Here is a 7,127-nt window from a genome sequence, read left to right as displayed (position 1 = left end):
CCCACAATCCTTAGAACATCAGCTGGGTTGGGTGATGTGTTTTCTGTGTGTGACACCCGTTGGCCAACAGAGGACAGCAAATACATTTTTTATGATCCTGGGAGGCTCAGTCCAGTCACGTTTTCGCGCAGAGAGGCTGGGCGGTGGAAAGGGACAAGTCATGTCTCAGTTATTTGGATCCTCTTTGGATAAGCAGCGGCTTCTGCAACGGATCTGGGGATCCCTGGGAAGGGGTGTGGGTGGGGCGGATTTCAGGCGGGGGCTGAGCTGGAGTGGCATTCCCCTCACTGCCGAAGCCAAACGTACCTTCTGGGCGTGGGGTTGTAAGCGCCAGAGGTCAGATCTCTGCCAGGTGGGAAGTGGACCTTCAGGCCCCGCCCCCGACCCATTCCCAGCACACCCCTCAAAGCCAGGGGCTGTGGAAGCGCTAACAAAGTGACACTGGATTGGGGAGAAGGAAACACAACTTTATTTTCTGGTCTTAAGGTGGTTTGGAATTTGGGGGAGTTCTGCGATTTCGGACCTGGGGTTTCCAGAGGGCTGCAGAATCCCGGGAGTGGGTGGAAGAGGTGGGGGCCCGCCTGGCTGGATGCTGCTCCGGCCTCTGTTGGTACCTGGGGGTTGGGGGGTGCTGCAATTGGGGGAAGGGCTAAAAGCGCCTGCTGGTACCGTCAGTGGGTGTTCCCGAAAGAAGGGGGCAGACCTGGGGGCGGGTCTGAATCTTAAGTGGATGCGTCCCCATTTCGGGCACCCCCGCGGACCCCCGCTCAGGGATCCCTCCAGTGCGTTGGGAGGAATCTTGCCCCCCACCCCCCAGGAGGGAAGCCTAGCCTCGGCTCCCTCTCCCAGCAATGGGGGCATTGGAAGTGGGGAGTCTCCCTTTTCCTCCCCACGGTTCCCCCCAATTTGGAGAACCCCAGGCTCTGCCCCCACGGGTCGAGGCTGACGTCGCCGCCGCATTTCTAGGAATGCCCCTATCCGCAGACTATATTTGGCGAGGGTTTCTAGGAAGGCCCCCCGTCCCCGCCCCCACCTCCCCCGCCCCCCGGGCGGCGCTGGCTTCCAGGCTCTCGCCCTCTCCGGGCCGGGGAGGAGCCGCCCCGCCGCCTGGGCCGCCGCCGCCGCCTCCCCAGCGCGGCCAACCCGGCCGGCCCAGCCCCCGCCCCGGGCCGACCATAGGGCGCTGGGGGGGCGGGGAGCAGGGGCGGGGGCCGGCGGGGCGGGGGCGCGGCTTTGTGGCGGCCGCGGACCGCGGAGGCCCGGTGCAGCCCCGTCGGCTCCGCGCTCTCTGCAGAAAAGGATTCTCTGCGCCCCCTGCCCATCACTTGGATCGTGTCTGGGGAGGGGCGGCTTTTCCCTGGAAGTGCCCCCTACCCGGCCGCGGCGAGGGAAACGAGGCTGGGCTCCGATCGCGGCGGAGGCTGCGGGGCCCGCGGGGCGCACCCCGCCCCGCGCACGCCTGCCCCGAGCCCTGGCAGGCGCAGCCCCGGGGGCTCCCCGCACCCGGGCGGAGGCGGCGGCGGTGAGTCTTCCCGGTTTCTCCCGCGTGGCACCCTTCCCCGAGCCCCGGCACGGGTCGCGGCAGGGTGCGGGGTGGACGCCTGGGGGTGGGGGGAGGTGGGAACCGGAGCAGGAAGGTGGCGGCGGGGGTAGCGCGCGGCTCTCCCGGGACCCGGTGCGAGACGCTTGTCTGGGCTGCGATCGCGGTCGCTGCCACCACCCCCGGCGGCGGGGCCGGGCTCCCCCACCCCAGCCCTGTCCCCAGAGGGGCGTGTTAGGCCAGGAGGTGGGACGGGGGCGAGGCCGCCCCCCACCCCCCTAATAATGCCGGGGCTGGGAAATGAGCGAGGCGGTGGAAAGCCAGCACCCCGCCCCCACCCCGGAAAGCCCGTTCGGGAAACTGACTCGCTGCGTGACCCCGATATCAATGCGGTGCCGAGAGCAGGCCGCCCGCCCGCCGCGCCCCACTCCACGTGCGCCCGGGGCCGGACTGGCACGGGCGGCGGGGGCCGCGCGCGCCTCGGGGGACGGGTCCCGGGGACTCCGGAATGCCGGGAGGACGGTCCCCAGAGAGTTACCATCTCACCCCCCCCCCAAAGAATAAAGTTAGGCGCCCCCTCCCTCTGGGAGCAGGCGGCCATAGCACGTTGGCCTCAGTCTCTCTGGACAGGAGTAAAATAAAGAACTCGGTTCCGGGGTGCCGATCGGGGTGTCTGGGCCCGAGACGACGCCAAGTTAGAATTTAAAAGAAAAAAGTTAGAGGGGAAAAAAAAAAAGAAAGAAAGAAAAAGGAAAGGCATTTTGATTTGGGAGGGGGGTGGCGTTTCTGGTTTCTCCTGCTTCCAGTCCCCACCGAGGGGAGCGCTGGAATGTGCCGCTCGGATCCTCTGAGGACACATCCATATTTATAATTTATTTTTAGGAGAAGTTGTGAAAAAGGGAGGGGGGGTTAAGTAGGGGGGGAAAGGTGTGCTCGGGAGGGTGGCCTTTGCGGAACCTGAGGCTAATTGAGCTATTAAGGTGGAAATGATTTCTCCCCATCTGGACGAGCAGCAAATTTGACTTTAATGAGTGACAATTAAGGGCATAAATATCTAAACTTTATTTAGCTGGGGGTGGGGGGGTGGGGCTTAAGCAGCACCTCAGACACTGGATTTATGCGTTGCTAAGGGACTTTGGGGGAGCCCCTGGTATCTGGGGGACGCTTTCAGGCCTGAGTGTTTGGCTGTCCCCCGGAGGTAAAGGACACTCCATGGAGTGGACAAACGCGCCCCTCCTCCCTCCCACAGCGACTCCCTGGTTTTCCTGAGGGGGCAGCCAGCCAGGATTCCTTTAATTATCCAGGATTCTCCCAAATCCTGCCTGTCGGGCAGCCTGCCCCGCGCGGTGAGCTGTGAAGGGGGACTCACTTCGAGAGGAAGGTTCCGAGGCGGTGGGCCCAGAATCGGGGTTTTGAGGGCGAGATGTGTTTATGTTTTATCCAACTGGCCCACAAAGTCCCGCTTTTGGGGTCATGCTCTGCAGCGAGCGGTTCAGGCCCCGGGGGGGCTGCGCGCGTGGAGCGGCTGGAGAGCAGGGGGCTGGTCACTGATCCGCAAGTGTCTTCTGGGTTTGCTGAGCCCGCTGTGATTTCCAGGGCCTCTCCTTCCCTGGGAGGCCAAAGAGATACCAGAAGGTGGAAAGCACAAGGTCTCCCCCTCAACCCACCCGCCCCGTGGCTTGCTGAGATGTGGTAGTGGACGGGACCCGCGGGGGATGAGCGACACGTGGGCTGGCTGTATTCAAGTGTCTGAACCAACCCCCCCCCCCCATAAAATACCATGAGCTCATAAATCGCGATGACATTAGATTTCCAGGGAGCAGGCTGCTTCTGGCTTCCACCTGGAATCGCAGTTTTCCTTGCAATTCTTTGCTGACTCTTTGTTGAAGGCATTTTATAAAGTGTGCATCATGTGTTCAGGGGGAGTCTCTGAGGCAAGGCTAGTGGGGAGTACGAATGCCCCCCCCCTCCACCCCAGGACTTGAACATTATGAAGCTGTAGTGCTTCCCACTGAATCTGATCTCCAGTTGCAACCTATATAGGCATCCCTGAAGCCTAGATTATTTTTAACGGAGGGCTCCCAGCAGGGAATAGAAAATGGAGCTGTCCCTGAACAACTTTTGAACAGCAGAGTCCCAGGGTGGAAGATGTGGTGATTTGATAGACGTGGCTCATGGACACACAGGGGAGGTTTGTGCTGCCCTAGCAAAAAGTTCTTCACTTGCAGAGTTCTTTCTCTTTATTATGGGACACGATGAAACAGCACAATTCTCAGGAGTCCACAATTCCAGCGTGGCTCGTCCATGGGAAATTGTCACATTGTGAATTGTGTTTGTGCTTTGCTGAATCGCCACCCCGAGCTGACTGTCAAATCCTATTTGCTTTGCTAAATAAGGATATCTCACCAAATTAGCCTTTAATGATACGTCTACAAATAGGGTGTTTTACGTGAATTAACGAGGCCGGAACACTGAACGTTGCGCCAAGATACTGAGCTATAATTGAGGCGATGAAGCCGAATGTTAAAATTACTGAATTGTTAAGTGTGGAAAATCAGACGGAATTTAGTGCTAAATGTGAAACGATTTCTGTTTTAATGGTGAGCGTTCCCAAAGCACAGGCATTGCCTAAATCCAGCCCTCTGAAACCGTGCATGTAATTATGAATACATTTAGCAAACTTTCCCCCCTCCCTGAGTTTTCAAACAGGAAAAGGAGTATAGAGAAGAGATCATAAATTAGTATTTTGCCGGAAGGGTTCTTCATTAATTCAGCAAAGGACCCTCCCTGATTTTTATATTTTTACTGCCACCCTCCCCCAGTAATAATAATTTTAAAAATATCCAACATGCAACTGTTGAATACGCTAAACACATTTGAACTTTTCTCCTTTTGCCTGTGTGTGTGTGAAATTTCATTAAGTAGTTGCTATTTCCCCACCCCCAAAGAAGTGCTGAGATAGAGAACAAAAATAGCAACTTTGAATTTAGTTCTTAGCAATACCCAAGGCATACAGGAAAAATATTTTGATAGAAGGGGAAAAAAATATGGTTGGGGGTAAAATAGAGACTAGGCTGTAATAAAAAAAAATGATACTTCCTTCAAAATAAAGCATGCATTGATGGCACGAACCAACTCTAACATTCAGAACAAGAAATTCTGAAGCTGATCAACTTAGAGCTTCCGAGGTGGAATTTGGACTGTGGCTTAAAATACATTTTAGGCCTGGGGATAAAAAATTAGTTTAGTGAAAAGTTCAGACAAACTCTGTACTTGGGAGTCACTTGCCAGAAAATGTGTGTATGCCCAAACAAAACATGGGTGACCAGAGTTCCTTTATGCTGGAATTTTCTGTCTTGCCCACCAAACACAGGAAAATATAAAATTCTTTTTGCTTGTTCGATTTGGAATGAGGTGAAAATAAATTACAAGCAACAACACAGATGCCCACGGCGTGATGTAAACAACTGTAAGCTTCAGGCCTTTCCAGGGAGAGAGTGGAGCTTCCGGGGAGTTGACTTTGGGGTCCCTCTCTCACCCCCCTGCCAGACCCAGCCCCCCTCCCCCGCTCAGGGTCTCTTTCCAAAGCAGTCGGTGTTGGGATGCTGCCTTCTCAATATCCCCAGTCGCATGGGATGCAGACCAATGCTTAGAACGTTTGAAAACAAAGGTTCTGATTTTATATCCTCTTTCTTATATAAAACATCTTGAGTTTTTGGAACCACAAAGTAAACTGTGGCCCTCGGCGAGTGGGTGCACCACTGCATGAGGGACTCCCGGGAAGATGCCAAGGTGTCACCGAAGGCCATTTTTAAAATGCTCTGGGAGACGGGAGCCATGGTGTGTTTAGGCTTTTCTGGACTTGGCCTAGGCAGGGACAAGAGTGAGTGGCCAGTGCGAGCCTGGTCAGCAGCTCAGCGGGCTGTGGAAGTTTCCTCAGAGGCATGCAGCGAGCTGGGCTCGATGCTGGACTCCTCCACGAGCTCAGTGCTAGGGCCTTTGGCATCTGTGCCCAAGACAGCCTGGACCGCTGCCAGCCCAGGCCCAGACACGGCCTTGTGGCCATTACTAGAGCCCAAGAGCCCACACACATTCCAGACAGGTGCCTAAAGCTCCCTCCTCCTAGGACCAAGATGGCCTCCGTTTCAGCCATGAGCTGGGCTGCTTGGCTCCCCAGGGCAGTAACCTGGTGATCTGGCGGTCAGCGTGCAGAACCCCACTTTGCTCATTGCGGATTTCCAAATGCTCAGAAACAGATGGGGTGGCCCCACAGGCCGGGAGCAGATCCACTCTGTGCACACAGGGCTTCCCCTGCGGACTGGGCCTTGGCAGCCTCTGTCTAGGGCTGCGATCCTTCTCTCTGGGGTGGGCAGCGTGGCGCAGCCCCCTGGAGCACATGTAGATGGCCGTGCAGTTGTCTGTTGTCTTTCTTCAGCCCCAGGAGCCTCCCACCCACCCTGGGAGCTGGGCCGACTCCTGTCATCAGACTGGCAGGCAGATCCAGGCCAGCAGGGGCAGGACTTGAGCCTGGAAGTGCAGAGAAGGCCCTGGAGGGCCCTGGGAGGACCCGGAAGGAGGGCCAGATGGACAGAGAAGGGGGTTCACATCTGAGCCACATTGGGGTGGGCCTGCTGGGCTAAAATCTTCGGGGAAAAGGTTTGCAGCCCGCCGTGCCTTGGCATTGAACGTGCCCGCTCCGGCAAGTTGGGCTCAGCCCTGAGTCAGCCAAAGCCCTGGGACTCCCATTTGGCCCCGGTAACTGGACTCCAGGCCACCAAAAGGCCTCATGGGTTCCTGACTGTATCTTAAGATGGCATTAAAAGGTCCCCACCGGGCGCTTGTGGGACATGCCATATTTAGTCTCAGGTTCACCCAGAGAATATTTTAGGTGCTGCCTGAAAGGGGAGATGTGGGCCGGGTTGCCGGCCGTCACATGGCAGGGATAGGATCACTCCCTCTCAGGCCTGGCCCAGATGCCTGGAGTCTCTGCCAGAGCTTCAGGGCCACGCGGCGGGTGCCAGGGAGCCAGTGAGCACCCCGGGAATGTGCTGGGATGGCTTCTCACCCCGTTTTCCTCCTGACGGCGATAGGGCCACGCCCATTCACAGAACTGACAGAGGCTGTTTGAGCCCCTCTCCGAGATGGCCCAGGGTGATATGCCAGCTCCCCAGGCCGGCCAACAGCCTCCTCCTCTCGGGTGTCAGCTGCTGGGAGGGGTTAACCCTTTCAGGGCCCTTGGGCGCTGGCTGGCCACAGGGACACTTCTCTGCAAAGACCTCTGAGATCATTTTCCCCCAAATCCCTAAATCCTCAGAACTTAGTGGCCAGCACAAGAGGAGCACCGCGACCTTGGCAGTGACTTTGCCCTCTCGGCGATAACCATCAGGCTTCCCTACCCGAGCCGTCTGGCCTCGGAACCAGCTGCTCACCTTCCAGATAGTTTCCCCTGGGTCCCCAAGCGGAGCGCCTTCCCACGGTGCAGAGGGGGCATCTCGATGGATGTGGTTGTTGGCGTGGATCATCAGGGAGGGTTTGGCATCTGGGCGCAACCTTGCAGATGGCCCAACTTTGGGGAATAATCCGTGTG

General features: G+C 57.3%; 1 long non-coding RNA gene across 1 annotated transcript in view; it reads left to right on the top strand.

Moving 5' to 3' along the window:
* Nucleotides 1-1,147: 1,147 nt before the first annotated feature.
* LOC120887515 (uncharacterized) overlaps nt 1,148-7,127 on the top strand; it is a 30,394-nt gene continuing 24,414 nt past the window's right edge. The window contains exon 1 of the long non-coding RNA XR_013427054.1: nt 1,148-1,522. This is a non-coding gene — a long non-coding RNA (uncharacterized LOC120887515). The remainder of the gene's footprint in view (nt 1,523-7,127) is intronic.

The sequence above is a fragment of the Ictidomys tridecemlineatus genome, chromosome 10 (genome assembly GCF_052094955.1).
Source record: "Ictidomys tridecemlineatus isolate mIctTri1 chromosome 10, mIctTri1.hap1, whole genome shotgun sequence".
Lineage (NCBI taxonomy): Eukaryota > Metazoa > Chordata > Mammalia > Rodentia > Sciuridae > Ictidomys > Ictidomys tridecemlineatus.
This window is presented reverse-complemented; position numbering and strand designations above follow the sequence as displayed.